The sequence below is a fragment of the Platalea leucorodia genome, assembly GCF_965183815.1.
Source record: "Platalea leucorodia genome assembly, chromosome: 3".
In the NCBI taxonomy this organism is placed as follows: domain Eukaryota; kingdom Metazoa; phylum Chordata; class Aves; order Pelecaniformes; family Threskiornithidae; genus Platalea; species Platalea leucorodia.
The window spans coordinates 5814493-5834873 of NC_138825.1; the positions used below are offsets into that span (position 1 = coordinate 5814493).

Genomic DNA, 20381 nt, shown 5'->3' on the forward strand with positions numbered 1-20381 from the left:
GAAAACAGATCTGATATGAAAAAACTGTTTTGGTCCAGAGATTTTGGATCCAGAGGCAACAAAAAGACATCTTCCCCAAAAGTCTAGAGGTTAACTGAAAGCACTCCTGCCCCTCTCCCTGGAAGCCTTCTGACCCAGATGCCTTCCTGAAGGAAACTCTCGGTGGCTCTCGGTGCCACAATCAGTGTTGTCCCAAGGCAAAACACTTGGCATTTTTCTCATAAGCCTTCTTATTTTGCTGGTCTGATCAAATTTAGTGTTTTCAGAGCTTTTGATGGAGGGTTAAATCCTGCTGCTTTGTCACGCTTATGCAAACTATCTTTTGACGTCAGTGAGAATACTAGCATAAGTAGATGAAAACATGTTGTGACCTCCTCTCTCATCCGTGCAAATATTAGAATATTGCTCTGGGCTTACCTTATTTCACATCAGCTACAGGAAAGTCTGGTACCTAAAAGATCATTCTTATTATCCAAATATTGGCACTTCATATAAACCAAATAAAGGATTTATTAGAAGGAGGTGTGCTAGTGTGCTAGCAGAACACCAAAGTCAAAATGAAATCGCCTTCTGACTAGCAATAAGGGGGAAGCATGAAACAAACCTCAGAAAGAAGGGTGCTGTGATGGTGTTTGCTGGCACCCTCCAAGTAGGATTTGTGGGACACCTCCAGCTTACCCTAATTTACATTGGTGCACACATTTGCTGCAAGCACTTGCTCTTCTATAGGTCCCTCTCTTCCTGGGTATGATTTATATCGCTCTTACAGAATCAGTTCTCACAGAAAATGCTGACTTTAAGAAGGGAAAGGCAGGTCACAGAGAGTTAATTTCTTTTGTGTGTGTGTTGTTTTGTTTTTTCTCTTCAAACTTGCGCACTGAGGTCCAGCAAACTCGGACAGAGCTGGCACAACCTGCGGGCCACCTCTGTGCTGCAGACACCACCTCTTACATAGCACCCTGTCTGGCAGCTGAGCTGCAGCAACTGGCACATGCTGCTAACCGTGCTCCAGGGCAAATCCCGAACTTACTGTGTTAAAATTACAGGAATTGGCTAATCAGGAATGACACGGGGACACAATATTTTCTGTACATCTGCTCCGAGTTGGGAATGCAACTCACTGTATATTAAATGAAGTGTAGGTGTGCGCTCAATCCTACACTCCTCGAATAATTGCAAACAAATGCTGTGTGTTGGTAAAATGTCACCAAAATATAACAGTGCATATTCAAAATAATGACTTAACCTTCTAATGTGGTGTTTTGTAAAAGGGATTGTCACTCAGGCTTTCTGCTGCTGGAAAGGACTGTTCATAGGCTGAATGGCAGGGATGGCAGACTGAAGTGACACACTTCAGGGACACTTTCCCTGCCACTGAAACTATACTCACTTGGGAGCAGGGATGTTATTTGCAGTAGACCTGTGGATCTTCAAACAACAGTTAGATGTGGTCCGCTGTTACACACCCATGAACTTGTTGGCCTTAACTTCCCACCTCTGCTGCTCAGATATTCTGCTAAACTTCTTGTGGTGGCATTTCTTATGTCCCCTTATCTGCCGGGGGCAAAGTCAGTGGAGAGGTAGGGATGGAAGTAGGCTGTTTGGAATGGCTCCAGTGCTGCCAGCTAAAATAGTAAGAGCAGGTAGAAACTTTAGGGCACCCAGACCAGCTAAAATAGGTAAGAAGGTAGCAGAAGCCTTCATCTAACATAGTTCTCAAAGAAAACGGGACGCAACAGCTCCATGAAGAGAGATGGGCTTAGGGTTGTTGTCCAAATGTTTCTTTACGCTCCTGCGTTTCAAAGTGAGCTGGAAGAGGTCCCAGCTAAACAACTCCAAAGGATTAATGGGGTACACCAAGAAACGGAAGAGAGTAGTGTAACAAGGCACATGAGGCAGAAGGAATGATGTGAGAGAATTACATGATAAATGGCACGATGGGAAATGGAGTTACAGGTGGCCTAAGGATGACTTCATCGCTGTTGTACCAGAGCAATGCAATTAAATAATTGGACTTTTGGAGCAGTTTTGTAGAGTTTTGGTTCAAGAAGCAAGCCAGAAGATCTGACAATGTGGTATATGTATTTGTTCTTTCTTGGCAATGAGAAGTTACTCCTTTGAAGTAAATTACAGATACGGGTCCAGAACAGAAGAAAATACCACAAAGAAATTTAAAAGTTGTGATTAACTGCTGCTTGTGGGTAATGAGTGATTTGAAGTACTTTGTGGTGGTAGAGACTTTAACGGCTTGTTTGCAAGAATCAGGTGATATAAATTGCCAGCCTTCATGCTAGTTAGATCACTTTTCTCAGGTTGTTCTAGAGTTCGAACATTTGCAGCTGCTCAGTGTGTGTTTTATATATTGTTTTGTTTATATTGTTTTGTTTCCATAAGCTGCTTTTCTGATCAGCTCTGTTCATTATCTTGTTTCATTATGATAACGTCAGATTGCAGAGAGGTTAGGGACAAACATACACATAAATGGTGAAGGTCTGTCCGCTTTCATGTTTGTTTCTGTAGTATTTCTATATTGAAGAATCTATCTGATGGTCAGGTGTCCCACAGAAATAAAGAGATTCACGTTCAGCATCCTCATGAAATAAGCCAAGCTCTTCTGTTTGATTCAAACTTTGAAGTCTGCATAGTCCTTGTTTAAACAGCCAGAGAAAATGACTTTTATGAAAGCCTGAGACAAAGTTAGTGGTAAATGTCCATATTTTTCAAGCATTCTATAAGGCCACAAGGCCTACATTTCTAATCGTCTTTCACAAAGTTAGACAAAATACATCTCATTTTTCTTTTTTTTTCCTGTGCGCAGTAGCACACGTCAAGATGCAAACTTAAACTGAATACTTGCAATTCACAAGGAGTAAAAGCATTTATGCTGTGGGAGTAAGGTTTCGCGTTTGCAACATGCAGAACATCCTGGCCTTGATGTAGTAAATCACTTAAGCATATGCTTGACTTTATGGGTGGTGTGGGAAGAGAGGATCGTTATATAAAAATCTCTTATGCTCCGTTTCCTTGAACATCGTATTAATTCTCTCTTGAAGTTCAATTCCCATGATTACCTATTTCCCAACATTGTCGAGGTGAAATTTCTTAGCAAATAAAATTTTATGTATCGAAAAGTTCTTTTGAATAGAATTGGGGATTTTTCCTTGAAAATTTGAATCCAAATTCATAAAACGGAAACTATGTGCCTCTGCACAGCAGCCTGACTCCTTGCTCCCACTACCTTGTGTGGACAGTTCTAGACCTTCACTCGTCTGATGATTATATCTTCTTCTAATTTCACATCTAACTGTATTCATGATCTCTGCACATCCACTGTACAACAATATTCACTTTTAACTCAATTATTCTTCTCTTATAGCTAATTGAATGAATTTCTAAAGAATGGTTGCACTGTCTCTCAACTTTCACAGCACTAGTCAAATGCTTTTGACATCTCATAATTCTCCATGCCTCTGATAGCCATTATAGCCCTTTTTCTCTACCTGTTGCAGCTAAATTACAATATTTTGAACACAGTAAGCAAGAACTGTACGTAATATTTTAAACTTTTTCAATGTGGCTCTTCAGGTACCTGGTAAAATCAAATACCAATGTGCTTACTGGATAAGGGCCTTAGGTGGCACAGTTTTGAGTAAAAAGGCTGCCCATGTTCCTGCTCGTCGCTAAAGTATTTTAGCTATTGTATTGCTGGGCTGCGATTGAGCTTTTGCAACATCAGCAGATACATGGGCTTGACATCCACATAGGTTAAGCATGTGGAGTAGTATTTTATTGTGGTTGAAGCAAGCTGTTGTGATTAATGCTTTGTGTCGTACAGGGAAGGAGATTAATGTGCTATGTGTAGCATGTTTCCTTATCAGGTGGAAGCAGAAGGAAGTTCCTGATACTGCTGAGCAGTCTCTCACTGTCAGCAAAACCATGCTGTTAGGGCTGGTTAAGTAGCATCTTGTAGTTTGGTATTTTCAGGCTGTAAAGCATTTGCATTGGGTGGCCGACATAACTACTAAAATACATTCCCTTTCAACTTACCAGGCTGATAATGGGATGTGTGTTACTAAATCAGTTGCCAAGTGGTTGATTGGGAATTTCCTTATTTGCTTTTATTTCTAAGAAGATTTGTATAAAAGCAAGTTGTTCGGAATCTTGTCACGTTATGGATGGGAAATGGGACATCAATGCTGAGTTTCAGGTGTCTCTGCAGGCAGTGTCCAGGCTCCCGGGAGCAACAGTCCTAGGTCTTAGAATTCTGTGAAATTTACCATTTAAATTTGGTGCAAATTCTGCAAAAATGTGCTTCTGCAAAATTGGTTCTTCCTGACTTAATGATGCAATTAATTTCTAATTTACCATTTAAATTTGGTGCAAATTCTGCAAAAATGTGCTTCTGCAAAAATGGTTCTTCCTGACTTAACGATGCAATTAATTTCTAAAAGTTTCGAAGTTCAAAAGGACCCTGGAGCTTTGACAGCTCAAATCCCATTGTCTCAGTTTAAACCTTTCCCTCTGAAACCAGTAAGTGTTTGGGAAACCACTGAGTAACTGGCTTGGCTCTGGCGGCATCCCGTGTCTCTTAAAGACTCTAAGTGTGCAATAAGAGCTGTACCCATGTACCAGACTGGCAATGAAGAATACGAAACCAAGGCCTGCTGGGGAAAGGAGACATGAAAAAGCTGGAACCATGCTGTAGCAATAAAATACACGCTTCCCACCATCCTCGGTGGTGGGAGCAGGACAAGGCTTAGGTTATTATTAGCCATTATTTTTAGAGTGGTTTTTATTGAGAGATTGTCTTGACTGTAGTATAAGCTTTAAAAATAGAGCCTGGAAGTGCTTTGGAGATCTTCCTGGCCAATAGATCTGTGCACCCGATTGTACTTACTAGAAGGCATCTTTGAGATAAGTAATGGCATAAAGATGTTAATTTTTTTCTCTTAAGTATGCATTTGCTTAAATAATATCTCTGCCTATTTAATTTTAAAGGGCCAAACCTTGAGATCTGCACAGAAGAAAAGAGTTTTCCTCTTATATTTCACAGCATTTCCTTCTCCAGATTTTATCAACTGTACCTATCTGGGAATACTGTCTGACAGTTTTAGCTGGACATGTATTTAGAAGGACTGTAGGGGAGCTGGTTCCATGACTCTCTTTGAATTCCCGTATTAATTCTGTTTTGCTAGTGCACATTTATTGGAAGTTGTTGTGCTGGGTTTTTCTTAGGTAATAAAATAAATTAAGCAATTAACATTAGATTAAGATATATTTAATTTTATACAACATTTACTACATGTGTTTTTCTCATGGCAGCCTTAACACGAGGCAGTATTCACTTCAGCACAGATGTGTTTTTCCTCTCTTAAACATCAATACATTTTAAACATTTTCATCCCACCACACTAAATTCACCTTTTAGTAACTGCCTAAGAATAATTACACAATGGAGTCTTTTGATTGCAGAAGGGGGTCATTTCCTAGGCAACAGATTTTTAATGGCAAAAACAAGTACTGTGTAACCATGCCTGCACTTTCAAGACATACTTCATAATATTTAAAGCATAAATTCTGATGTATAAACTGTGCAGTGACATGGAAGGTAGTATTACAAATGGTTGAAATCATTCAGCCTCCTAACTGTAACATTGGAAATTAAGAATTCTTACCAAAAAACCTATTACCTTTGGGATTTCCAGTGCTTTCCAGCATTCCAGTTGTACAAGAGAAGAGCTCTCAGCGTGGTTTCTCATTCTCAAATGATGACAGAACAATAGATCTCAGTCACAATTTATTACTCTTTAGAATTTATAAGCCACACAAAAGTCACAGCCTATCCCATGCTGTCAGCAACAAGTGCTAAGTCAGGTAGCTTGCCAGAAAGCCTTTTTTTATTATTATTTTTAAATATATATATGCAATAAAGGTTAGTATGAATAATGTATCACCATAAATAAGTTAATGGAAACTATACTTGTCAAAATGAATTTGCAAAATATGTTTCTATAATGCATTGTATTTTCCTTTTAGTTGCCTGGTTTTTAGTTACTAGTTAAGCTGTAAAATCCATTTCAGATCTTGCAGTAGTTTGGAAGACTGCATCTCAAGAAAAAGACTAAATGTTGTAAAAATCTTTTAGAATGGTCAGTCCTCAATTATGAGGATTATTTGCATCTGCTTTACAGGTAAAGTGCGTCACCTTTATAACTTAACTGTAACAAGTTGATAACAAAATGAAACAGTGATGGGGACTAGTAATGATGGGGTTTGCAACAGTGAGCAAAGACACAGTAGTATCTGGCTTAGTAAAAAAGCAAAAGTTTTTACCTTTTAATCTTTGGTTGCATTTTAGAAGTATAGGAACTGGCTTGGACCTGAGACCCATGTGCTTATGCATAGAGTTAGTTTTTGCTGTTGGCACTAGAATTAATGAAAATACCAAAAATATGTTTAGGGTTCCAGGGAGGGCAAGTTTCCTAATCTTCTGTGTATAATACGGATACTTTGAAAGAAGCATGAGCTTTGCAGAAATGCATTTTGGGACTGGTATCTGGTACCAGGAGTAGCTCCACTGGTATCAGTGAAACTGTGCGGAATGTAACATGGACGGACCTGTTGTGGACTGTGTATCTGCAGAGCATAAACTAATCGTGATAACTAGGTTCAGCGGTCAGACCAGACCTGCGCTAACTAATATGGAAGCTGGCCATACCAGTGACTCTTGTCCCACGTCCTGGAAACCTGACAGACCACCTGATGGACCCCGGACTCAAACCCTGCAGGCAGACTTAAACCCTACATCCTAACATTGAAAATGGGTGAAAGAACCTGGGTTGACAGGACCACAAAGCCAACATGAGTAGAGGTTTTGGAGTATATGTAGGGGCTGCATCATTCCCTTCAGCTGGCGCTTTTGCTCAGAGGTAAGTAAAGAGAGTCTTACATCAATCCTGCATTTCAAGGGTTATGGAGAAACATTTTTCTGCTGCTGCCTGCCTGTATTGTGTTTGACTCCGCCTCAGACTATCAGAGCCCATAAATAGAAAACTTACTCTAAAAGTAAAACAGCTTCTTCGTGCTTGTTGCAGTTTCACTGCCTCTTTCATGGAATGCAGGGAGGTATTCAATTTTAGCAGCCGGATTTATTATTTGAAGATGAATGTCAGATAAAGTTTACTTCTGAAAACATAAAGCAGCATGGACTCAAGTGCTGAAGGAAACAAATGTAGGCAAACTTTGAATAAACATTGTGGGGTTTGCCTCTTCATTGTGACAGCTACAAATGCAGTGCTTTGCAGCTGCAAAGGGCCCGTGAGGACAAAGGGAGTGAAGGCTGCTGTGATCCAGTGGGTGACATCTAGAACTGGTGGCAGAAGAGCGCAGTTTTCCTGGCTCTGCCACAAATGAGCTCGTTGACATTTGGCCATCCCCTTTCATGTGCCGGTTGTTTTTTTGCCTCATCCTTTGGTCAACTTGACTAAATAGACAGTCAGTCTCTGCCTTGAGGAGCTAGCAATGATCTGCGCGTCTTTCGGCATGTATGGTATCTGTCATAACAGGACTGTTAACATAGTTGGACTATGTGCACTACTATAATACAAGGACCATATGAGGAAGTTTCCCTTATAATGTCAGATGTAATCTACTCTAACAATATCCTTTAGCTGGAATATGACTGTTGCCTATAAATACATCAGGTTTAAACACTGGGGAGGCAGAAAGAAGTGGTAAGCTAAAGGACAATGTTGGCAGAAGAACACAGAGCTATCAAGTGGCCTTGAATAAATTTAGGCTGGAAATTAAGAGAAGTTTCCTAACAATATGGTTCTGGCGCAGCCTACCAGAGGTAATAAAGAGGGCAAAAAAAGCAATGGTTATTAAGATAGAGCTGCATTTGTTTATGAAAGGGGTTGTCAAATGCAGTGCCTGCAGCTTCAGAACCAAGTTTAAAGAACAGACAAGCAAGTCCCGTTAAAGGGACTGAAGTCCTTTCGTTTTAGTTTATTTGAACTGTCTTTGCAGAGACATGCCTTTATTCTTTTCCACTTCTCTTTAATATTAATCTCTTCTTCAACTGGAAGAGTTTCTGGAAGCAAAAATATTAGCCGCGTTGAAGGCTTTTCCTAGTTTTTTTTCCCACCTGTAGCATGCTCACGCTCTACTCTTATCTCTTCCCATTATACTGCAGAACAGCCTTTTTGGCAAGTGCATTAATGGCTTATGTAGAGAAGTATCGCTTAGGAGAAAAAAAGTATGTATTTTTAGATGTCTTTTAATGCAACTTAGCAATTGGAAGTAAGCCAATATTTAACATTATTACATCTCCCAGGATCACTCGGAGGCATTCTACAGAGCCTGTTTTTCAGAGGTTTGGGAAGACAGTGACATATTCCAGTAGTGGCCCTCTTTCAAGTCTGTCAGAAATAGCTGTAGTATTGTTGGGATTAATGGTATTTTTATCTGTCTGATTTAAAATCTTTCCACTTCTGTAGTTGTCTGCCTGTCTTAGAAATCTGCCATCTCGTAAAGTGCTCATTCCACTGCTAGCTAGGAGCTAGTATGAAGGTGATATTGTAGTGTTTTTACAGATTTAATTGGATCTAAACTATCTGTCTTCTCGTGTCCTGTAAGGGGTATCCTGTCAGAAACGATTTCTTTATTACATCTGTGCTGAAAAGTCAAGAGCAGCTGGAGAATGGGCTTGTGTCTGTAAAACCCTGTGACCCCACAGCCTTTCTGTCCACAGTCATTTTTGTAGATGGTTGCAATTTGGCCTCAAAGTGTTCAGAAACACCAAGCTTAAGATGTCTGCTGGGAGACTAAGGTATAGCTCACTGTGTTTGCCTTTGCTTAATTTGTCCTGATGTAATGAATGAGACCTGCCCAGGTGCTAGGGCCCTTACCACCACCTCCTTCTCCTGGATCCTGTTCCAGACCTCAGCTGAAGTCCAGAGCAGCAGGTATGTTTGCATGTGGACAGTAGTTAGAGTGGGAAAGCAGGTCCTGAGGGCAGTTCCTTGACACTGCAAGAACGTCTTTTACGTTGCTGTGTTGCTCTGTGTTGTCTTGCAATGTCATCTGAAATCATCAAGATGTAGATTCATTGGGGTTTGCAATAGCCAAGGCCCCACTCTTGGACGAAAACCTGGAAGACAGTAGCTGAGGCTTGCTGATGTAAAGACTGCACAGTTCAGGCCAGCACTTTTAAGCAAAATTGAATTTGGACAGGGAACAAGGAAGAAAAAAGCAGAAAAGTAAATGCCTGCCAAGGAATAAGCTGCAGTCCCATGTGGTTTTCTAGCTGACTTTAGATGTAGCATTTCTTCACAGTCCAGCTTGGAGATGATGCTGATCACCCTGCTTTAGTCTTGAGGCTTAGGAGAGATCACTTGCTTATGAACACCAGAGTGGGATTTTCCCCCGCTCCTTAAAAATTACTAACTCTTCAGGTATGTAGATATATGTCCACTAATGTTTTAGAAACTATTTTGGTTTAAAGAAAGATCTATCTGTGGCTGAAAAGGGAGGATGATAACCGGTAATAAACTGCTTGATACTGCATCTGGGGATCTGGTTAAATGTGAACTGTAACACAGAGGTGCTTGATTCAAGATGCTGGATACTTGTGCGTTTGTTAGCTATCATAGGCCTATGCTATATATATACACACACTACTTGGAATTAATAAAACACTGTTTTACAATATAACAGGTTCCAATAATTGTGCTCCTTAACGCAACACCTCTGCTTACCAGAATCTCAGAAGTGTGGCTGTGCTTTGTTACAGCAGAGGTTTATAAAGCTGCTGTGGAGATTTAGACAATCAATATCCATTAAAATAAATGTGTTTCCAACATTTAAATTTTGAGTAAGAGAAGATGTTGAGTGTCTGATATCTTCCCTGCCTATGTGTGTGTTTTACTGTTTTCTAGCACTACTAGAGAAAAAATACATACATTTCGTAGGCTGTAGCCCCTGTGGGTTAGAGCCCTTCTTTCTTGGGTGTTTGAAAAGGGCTGAAAAAACCTGTGACTTCTAATAAAATAAATAGCATGCTCAACATTGCACAGTGACTTCAAGATCTCATTCAAGTGAATGGCTCAAGCCAACAGACACAAGTGAGGTTTGGAAACTTCTGTTTCTTCTCAGGTGACACTGCATCTTCCTTTCCCTTTTGAGATGGCAGTGTCCTTGGAATGCTCCCAAAGGTTTCATTCTGATTGAAAACGCTCTTTATCATAAAAATATGAGTTTGCTATTTGGCATAGCTTGCCTAGAAGCTTATAGGAAATATTTTCTCCCTAAAGTGAACTAAGTGTCTTGAGCTGCAGTACCTCTTCTGAAACCCATTCAGAAAAGTGGTTTTCCATTTGCAAACATTTTCTTGCAAAAAAAAAAAAAAAGTAGTTTTCTCTGTGGACTTGTACAGATGATAAAATGGATATGATAGCTTCATTAGAATGACAAGCATTTCTGATTCAAACATACTGAATTGTGCTTTCCTTGGTTGATAATCCTTATTCTGCAAAATATTCTGCTTCTCAGTGTCCTTGGGCATGTGATATTTCCGCATGGATTAACTGATACTGAGCAAGCTCTTTTAGGTACGCTACTTAAGCACAACATGTTTACCTTCCCATGTTTTCCCTCTCTGGCTGCTTGTCTTTCAGTAAGCATTTCTTCTGGATATCGTACTGGAGTTACCATTCTCAGTTTGTTTACATTCAGATTTCCCTGTGTCCGATTACAAGATGCACATTCAAGGGTAGGGCAATGAATCTTGCTCTATTCCTTTCTTACTAAGTTTTCTGTTTCTTTTTCAAGAACGTGTTGCCAAAGCTGGTTTTGGTTTGTGGCCAGGTAGCTGTCTAATTGCAGAAAATAGTTGGGCAAGTATAACTGAGGGTAGAATTGTATCCATTATGTTTTTCTTTAAGTTTAGAAATCTGAAATGAGATTTAAAAGCAACAGGATATTCTCCTAGTTTGATTTTAAAGGATTTAAGCAATGAGAAAACTGATAACTCCGCTACAAGACTGCTTCCTAGCGCAGTTAGTTGTAGCACTGTCAGGCTTTTTCAGACACTCACCCCAAGTTTTCCGTTGCTTACTCTGATCTCATTGCTTGGTTCTGCCTTTGGCCACTGTAACGGTTCTTCCTCATCCTTATCGTTTACACTTAAAACACTTGTTGGCCATTATTTTATTGCCATGTCAGCTTTACATGTTTGATCTTTCTTGTTTCGGCATATGTTGTGATGTATGTCATTATTCATAAAACTTCTTTAAATAATCTTCTGTATACAGACACGTTTCTGATACTAAGTAGTCAAAAATTGGATCATGAGCCTGGGTGCAGTGTCAGGGGTCCCATTAAGATCCTTGGTGTTGGCAGTAGTTAAGCTTAACTTATGTCCATCGAATCTGTAGGATTGCCTGTGTGGTTAGGTTGAGTTATGGATACGTATGTTGGTATATTTGATGCTGTGCATGTTTACCTCTTTCATCAATGACTTGATAGTAAAATGTCCTGCCAATCAATTACATTTTTTTCCAACCAACTTTTTTGATGCAGCTACGTACAGAAGTATTGCTGTTCTATGCATCTCATCTGCTTTTCGGGATGATGGATTTCTAGGCATCTTCTTCCCAATTCAGCCCTGTATTTTGGATTTTTCTTTGCTTGAATGATTAGCTACCTAGCTTGAATTATTATTTGTGTGTTCTCATTTGATTTCCATCCCATTTACCTGGTTCATTACATCTTTACCATCTTGTTTTGATAACAGCTCCCAGAGAACTGTCTGTTCTTTAAACCCTGTGTTGTTGATTTTGCTTTTTCAGCTTATTAAAGACTATATGAAACCAGACCTACTGCTGATCACTGTGGCAGCCTCCAGACTGCTTTTGTGCAATTCAGCTTTCAAATTCAAAGAAACAGTGATCTTCTCGTCTAGTTTATTTCTATCTGTCCTTTCTGCAGATTAGTTCTTCCAGTAAGGAAAAATTTGAATTTAGAAACTCTATTAAATGCTTCCCTAATATTCAGATACAGCGATTCAGATGTATTGCCCTTACTCTATTTACTTATTAATTTGATAAAACTGACTAGTATGAATTTTTCCCCTTGCTGGTCATTGAGAAAATTGCTAAAATGGAGGAGTTACTGACGGTTTCTGCTTGTGGTGTGTAAATGGTGGTTGGTACGTAGATATTTTGAAGCATCTGCAGATCCTGACCTGAGGCCTGAAAGTCTTTTCTGTCCCCAGTGTTTTTTCTAAAATAGAGCAGCACTTACATTCCTGGGGTAAAGTCCAGTAACGCAATTGTAGGGTTCCGGCAGTTTCAGTCTGGCCTGACCTTGTACCATATTCTCTCCTTGTGATGACCTTGCTATTAAGAGGATGTTGCTTGGAGGATGCAGTCCTGTCCTGCCCTAGTTTACAGAACTGAATACAGAGAGAAATTGCAGTTGCACCATAGCAATATAGTAATAGCACACGTGTCTGGAAAGCTGAGCGGGTTTCAGCATCACTTCCAAAATCACTTGGATGCAAGTGCTGCAAGTGTCATCAGAGTGGCTCTGGCACATCGTGTCCCACATAGTGTGAATTTTCTGTAAGTTCGTCCTCGTGAACTTCTCTGCTGGCTCACAAAGCTAGAAAGCGTAGAGTAGCTAATGTGTGCCCAGTGTCAAGAGACGCACCGGGGGTATATGCATCCTACTCTACACCGTGCATGAAAATTTTGATACCTAATGAGCTGTAAATTGCAGTGCTGGTTTGTGAAACAGAATTCCCAATGGGGCATATTGAGCAGATCTCTCACAGGATTATAAGATATCTGCTTTACTTGGCGGTGAGAGGACGGCTCGGTTGTATGGGATTACAGTGAATGTGATTAATGTCACAGATTGCATTGGAATAGACCTGATTTCGCTGTCGGACAAAATACTAATGTAATTCTGTGTTGCTGTCTGGGAGATAGGAGGTGCCAATTAATTGTCTCTTTTCCCTTTTTGTTTGTTTGTTTTCTTTTTTACTTTAATAACATCTCTTGGCACAGTTGTGCCTTTCAGTTACATTGTAACTGAGTGGATAACAGCATGGGCGTAAACAAACGGAAGGCTCTATTAAGTTTGCAAATATATGGAAAGAAATGTTTAGAGATCCATGCAGCCAAAGCTGTTGACTGGTTACAAGCAAATGCACATTTTAATTGTCTTACAAAACGTCCACAAATTTTAAGGGACAAGCAAAGGCTGATGTTAAAGTTGCAAGATTGAAGTGCAAAGAAAAGCGTGCAGATAAGTGGTCTTTTCTGCTGTCAGTTGTGCCTCTCTTGTTTTGTGTCCTGCTGTCCCAAGACTTTGCCCAAAGGACTGGAAGGCTCCTGGCAGCAGGTTAGGCAGACCCGAGCATGCTGGAGGGCAGGGGAAAATCAAGCAGCAATCAAGTAGCTGCGCATACAGCTCACCTCTTTAAATAAGAGGGACGAAGTTTAGATCAAGCAGTTGGGTTGAGAAGTTTGCAGGATTAGCTGTGCTTTTATATTTCCTCCAGACGTTGCTGGGGTTTTGACCTTTATCCTGGGCCGCTGCAGAGGGCACTGAACTGGTGAACAGAATCATAGAATATCTCAAGTTGGAAGTGACCCATAAGGGTCATTAGGTCCAACTCCCTGCTCCTCACAGGACTACCTAAAACTAAATCACATCAATATTACATCAATATTTGGATGTATGTCTCCGTACAAATATGTAATTCCCTAATCTCTGTGGGCAATGTATTTCACCTGCTCTCCTCTGCCTAAGGACAACCTGGGTTCATTTCACCACTGCGTTACACCTGCCCTTGTGGGACCTTCTACTGGGGCAGTCAGAGTAAGGACTAGATCAAGAGCACACCCTGCAGCAGCAACAAGATGAGACCAGAAACACTGGGGACAGACTGACCCTTGGAATAATGCACAAGCATATCATGCCCTGGATTTACTTTCTTAGTTTTGTGGCTAACCTTAAGCCTCTGTTTGAAATACAAGACCCAAGCGTGCACTGTGCCGGAAGCAAAACTGTGGTTTGTAATGATACAGGGAGACTGTGTCAGCAGGAGAGTCAGCTGAGCCAAACACATCTGCATTTGGTACCTTGTCTCAGATTACTGAACTTCAGCTCTTATTAAAATAGTAGATGGCCAGTCCTCATGGCTACAGAAGCAGCCTTCCATTGCGAAGCTTCTTGTAGAAGCTCAGCCCTACTTTGAACCCGCATGTTTCTTATCTTGTGCTTGGCACGGTGCTGCAGGTGTCGAATGAGCAGGGGTTTGTTTACATCCTCAAGTTGATGAGCTGGCAAGCTCCCAGGGACCCACGAGCATTTCCACATCCAGAACAATATGCCGGTCATGCTGGCACGCTAGAGGGGCTGGGAAGGCAGGAGCTTGTCAAGTTACCTATGTCTCATTAAGCATCGGGAGAAGGATTGTTGTGTCAAAAGCAGCCCAGGCTTTTGCCAGCCCTCGAAACTGCACGAGGAGAGCTTTACATGAGGATATTATCTATGTCTGCACTTGCAGAGGAAACTGAATAATGCACAAGGACTGCTACAGGCCCTGATGAGAAAAATATGCTAGGTTCTCTAGATCTAGTCAAAGGAAAAAGAAGAGTCTTGTGATAACACTGTAAGTTTTCAAATAGAGGAGGCCCTGAGAAGTATATTCACAAAGTACAGTCTAGCCTATCAACCAGTTCAACCGAATGGCTGGAATTCCTGTTTCATGGCAAATTTGTGAATGCCATCTCCAAGGAATGGGGATATTCCAGATCTCATAAACTGCAGAAGAAAACGTTTTGATTGATGAATGTTGACAATATCTAAGAACCATAGAAGAGAGGATTTGCTTCATTACCCCTATAGATTTTGTGAATTTTCAATAGGTCCTTTGCCAGCAGTATGCCACCTGCCTGAAGACAGCTTCCGAGAAAAAGAATTTGGGATGATGGAAGTGACTTGTGTTGTCTGTTAGAGCTGGCAAATGTTGACCACAAAGGAGCCCTGTTTCTTATGGGCAAAGTACCAGTTACATTTTTATGTGCTTTTCTCTAAACTGCCATCCAGGAACATTTACATCTTTGATGCAATGTAATAGATCTTGAAAGGTATGGGATCCTGTAGCTGTAGCTAATAAGGAAATATTGTGAAATACTCAGAGCTTGCCACTTCTTTTTTTTTTTTTTTTTTTTTTTTTTTTTCCTTTCTTATCCTCCCTTGTAACCATTTTGGAGCAATCAGGTGGAGCCAGGGACGCAGAAAAAGATCAAGCTGCCGCACAGACACTTCACATGTTTCACGTAATGAAGGTGATCACAGCCTGGGAAATTCAATAGCATCTGTCAGCATCCCTATTAAATATACTACTCTTCTAGTAGGAAATCATTTCTCCTTCCTACCAAATGTGAAAAAAAATAACCAAATTTGGTTGACTTCACTTGACTGTCAATCTGGTGGTGGTTCTTTGATCTCTGCATGAATTTCACCACCAAGCAGGTTGTATGGAGCAGCCGTTCGAGGTGTCCTGTGGAACCTCTTGCTTATGGGCTGCTTCACGCTTTGCTGCAGGTGAAACGCTGAGCGCAGGGGACATTTTTGGAGTCCCCTATATGGGCTTCCTCTTCCTTTCTGCAATAAAGGATGAGGTTTGGAGGCAGCAGGTGGGACAGTCGCTGACAAACTCCCCGCCAAGCAACTGGCAGATGAAGTTCAGCTTCCAAATTAAAAGTGAAGGGGATTGTGGGCACGCCGCAAAAGGACTGTTGGCACGTGCACCTGAAGTGCAAACGGAGCTTAAATCCACAGCGCAGAGAAGTAGCGCAGGGATAAAGCCAGAACCTGATTGGAATAGGTCTGTCTGAGTTTGGACTAGATTTGTCTTGTGAAACAAGGGCAGGGGAACTTCATAGTGTGAATAACAGTTTGCATGGGCAAGCGGGCAGTCCGCGAGGGTACTTTGCCATGCGTTTCATACCTAGAAGGTAATGGGTAAAATGTTCAAAAGATGTGGAAGAGTCAAGGTCCCTTTCTTTCAGAAGCTTCCTTCCCATTTGAAGAACGCATTTTGGAAGGTACGTAGATGTATAAATTTGGAGAGAGGCATGTAAAGGCATTTCCAGGCTTTCCAGTGCCTCTAGGTCTTGTAAGTTTTTAATTCAGAGACGTTTTTAGAATTACATAAAATTTTATATAATATATAATCTATAGACAAGTGTTCAGCTACACATTTGTAATTTTGAGGTATTGGGAATGTCTGTAATTAAGAATACATAAGATGCTTTCGCGTTTCTCCTCAGTACTTGCTCTTTTATTTTACAGACCTGTTCCGTTGCACAACGGAAGCATTAAAATCGATCTGTCACTTATTTGGCTTGCACAAAACTTTAGCCAGTCACTGATGTGTGATTTGACAATCAAATATCTTGCAGCTGACATTCGTCACAAATTTCTTCAGTCTAGTCAGTCCGGAGAAGAAAATAAATACCCACGTTAATCATCAAACACAGCATCTGAGCATCTTCCGTTCTGTGTCGGAGCTGGGTGGTTTTGACAAACTTTGCAAGTCATCCAGCTGTGGCACATTATGCGGTCGCTTCTTGGCGAGATGTGCTGAGACAGCACTCGTCCTGTGAGCAGAAGCGGATTTGCATGAAGTTGAAAACGGAACAATTGATTAGAATATCCTTAATTTTCGCTTTTCGTGTTGAATTGGCTGTCGGTGGCAGCGGTGAGGCTTCTGTGAGGAGAGGCCCCGGGCTGCCCCGCGCCGGTTCCAGCCGGTTCTGGCCAGCTCCAGCGGCCCCGCCACCGGGCAGGGCCCAGCCCCTCGCCCACGCTGGCGGCCCCTCGGGGCAAGCGGGTTTAAGAAAGGGCAAAATGCCGCCGGCAGCGAGGAGCGAAAGTGTGAGGAGCGAGGGGGGAAAGTGCGAGGAGCGAGGGGGAAAAGTGTGGGGAACAGCCCTGCCCGCCCTGAGGGGAGAGGAGGAGGAGCTGCAGGCCCGGGGCGGGCATTGCCCTGTGTAGCAGAAGGCCTTCCAGGGGCACTGTGGGAAAGAGTTAAGCGTTGGATGTTTGAAAAGGCCAGACACCCCAGGAAAAAGGAGGCATTTTTATGTCTGTGCTGTTCAAGTGTCTTAATAAAGCACTACTGTGGGACCCCGTAGGGAAATTCTAATTAATCAGATAAATTAGAGAAGAGATATTTAAGGGGAAAAAAATAAATTTCTCGTGCTGGTAAACTCCAGACCCCACAGAGGAAAGCATCTTCAGTGAGTACTGTAGCTGTTGACATAGCTTCTGTTATGGTTACGCCTGTGTTTGCTCTTCTTGATCTGGCTTTGCCAGCATAGCTAAAAGACAGTCATCTGGAGTCTGGTCTTTCTTTGCATTGCACTTAAGATTATTTAGTAAGGTCTTGAACCAAACGTTATTGAAGTTGATTGTAGCATTTCAACAAACATGAGCTTTGGGTCTGCCTCTGTCCTAATAAGCGACATCAGATCGAATTTAACAGGGCAATGGTGAGCAAAAAAGACAAGCCAGTTAACTCCACAATTTTAAGTATGTAAAGCACACTGGTTATTTTGAAAGTTTCATCAAAGACCTAGGGTTCAGGTGATTTTAATGCAATTATGTGCGAGCAAAAAAAAAAAAAAAAAATTAATCTGTCTTGTCCCCGTGTTTTTGCCTGGTGTGTTTCTTTCCCCTCTAACTTTTTATATCTAATCATATCATTATATCTTTCAAATATATATATCTGAAGATAAAAGGTGACAGCTGTAATGGAAAGAACTGATCACAAATTATTTTTTCTTGGCAATGTCTGCGGTAAATTTGTAATATGCTTAAGAAAACAGAGAACAAATCTTACCAATAAATTGAGGCCATTTCATTTTGGATGACTGTCCACCGAGGATTGTCCTCACTGCAGTTGGCCTCAGAATATCATTGACGTTAATCACAAACAATCTACTCTCTAATATCCAGGATACAAAGTCCCTTTGACATCTGCCATCTCCGTTCCACAGTCAAACTCTCACTGGTGCAATATCAGCTGTAATTGAACTTGCAAATTGCTTCACTTTCTGAAATGCTGACTGCTTAATTATGATGGGGAAAATAGCATTCTACAGCCATAAGCTCAGAAAACTGTGTAACTCAGAAACTATGTAATTATACGTGTGAATAATACTTGCTGTGATTTGTGTTAATACCAGCGGCAATATGCAGAAGGACCACTCTGCAGACCTTGTCTTACTTCAGTGTGGAAGGGAGCAAAGCAGCAGAACGAACCACAAAATAGAGAGAAGGGAGGAAATGCAGGCCTGGGCCTTGCTTCCTTTCATCCCAAAGGTGTTCAAGTGAGTAAGGCACCCAAACAGGCTTCAAGAGATTGTGCTGTTCAACTCCCAGCTTAACCCACAGGTTTTCCATGGGGTATTGTCCAGTCAGTTAATTTATCCTCAGCTTCAGGTCTCCATCTGAAAAACCAGGACTGCAAGGACCCTGTTTTTCATGTATACTCTGAGGATTAAACACAGAGATCACTCTGAGATGCTTGAATACTCTGTCTGCATGAATTGACCCGAGTATCTGTATAACAAAACGGAAGCCTTTCTTTCTGAACACTGTGAGATTATGATGCCACAGTTTTTTTGAGGAGTTGTGTGTATAAAAACTACTATGTTTGATTTTATCCTGGAGCAGGAATGACAAAGCAACTTTGAACCTCCTAGTCTGGCTGAAAGGAGCGCGTTCAAAACAACACGGAGGTACTGAAGATGGCTCTGGATGAGCTATCTTAAACATCAGAAGTTGCAAATCACTATAACGTGACATGGCTTTGCTGGTTCCCTATGTAGCAGCTATCCCATTCAGATCTCACCCTTTTTTTCCTGTATGATGTTGCTTGCGTGGCGTGAATGTACACCACAGACCATGTCTATATCCTGGCGACCTTGTGGCAGAGTGTTTCTCTGAAGTGGATTTTAGCTCAGGCTAACTCCATGATAGTGCCTGATTCTCTTTACATTCATAATGTCTCTGGTAGATTCACACAGCAGATAGGTTGTTCGTAGATCTTTAGTTTCATGAAAAACTTCAGTGGTGGTTTTTTTCCTGATTTTCTCTATCTTATATTTTTTTCTTGTGAAACGGAAAGTAGATAGGCCTCTGCCTGTGGATGATTAATTACTCTATAACAAAGCAGCTGTGGAGCCTGACAAGATTACTCTCAGATTACAGTCTTAAAATAGTGGATGGACTTGATGTTCTTCCTTCCAACCATCTTACAATTGTTGTCATAAGAATGAATGATAATTGCATTGCTCTGTATTGTCACTACATTTCTTGTCATATGAATAGGTTCATTTAGTGCCACCATCTTGGGTTGTTATGAAAATGAAGCATCTGAACTTAAGACTGTTAAATCTTTTCCTCTCTGATCAACAGCCAAATCCCAGGGTCCAAGCACAGATTTTAAGTAAATGCTTTACATACTATAGTTGCATCATGTGGTTACAAGCTTTACAAAAATGCTGCAGGGTTGCCCATTACTTCTTCATACATGAGAGAAATATGTGTAAGTTTGTATGTTTTAGGATAAAAAGGGATTGCCCCTAAAAGGAGCAAGTAGCAGAGTTAGGAGTGGAGCTGAAGTCTTCCATTTTTCAATGCCATAGTTAGTCAACTAAGGTTTGGTGTTTTTTTTTTTTTTTTTTCGATAAAGATACTATACAGAATATCTTGGGTTGGGGACAAGAGGTAAGAAATTCTCATTGTTGGGAGTCACCAGGCACGTAGCTGCTTCAAGGTTCTTCAGAGATACAGAAGATCTGTTTTACTATAGGCAGTAACTGAATTAACTAAAGCTGAATGGTTGAGTAAATCTGCAGGTGAAATCTAGACAAAATAAAAAAAACAACCAGGCAAAGAAAAATGTCTCAGATTAGTTTGGTTCAGCATTAATCTTCAAATATAGCCTACTGGAGTTTTTTTTTTTTTTTTTTTTTTGTAGTCTAAATGTACAAATCAACACTAACCCTAAAATCAACTTTATGCAGAAGGCTTGACAGAAAAATTCATCCTGATGTAATAAGCACAGCTCCACTGAGATAATGGTGATATTTAAGCTCAGGATAGGACTCGGCTTTCTAATTTGCCAACAGCGTATGGCTGCGTATGGCCAGATCATTTATGCTGGCACTCCAGTGAGATATGAATTGGAAGACAAATATAAAAATGACAAAGCAAAGCTTGGTTGCCACTTGAAAGGTCGTTCATTTAGTTTGATTTGCTCTGCAGTTTGGTTGCATTCGTATACACACACT

At 40.9% G+C, this 20381-nt stretch overlaps 1 protein-coding gene across 1 annotated transcript in view; it reads left to right on the forward strand.

Annotated features, from left to right (window-relative positions):
* PLCB1 (phospholipase C beta 1) overlaps positions 1 to 20381 on the forward strand; it is a gene marked incomplete at its 5' end in the record, with an annotated part of 405623 nt that overhangs the window by 263873 nt on the left and 121369 nt on the right. The window lies entirely within an intron of this gene.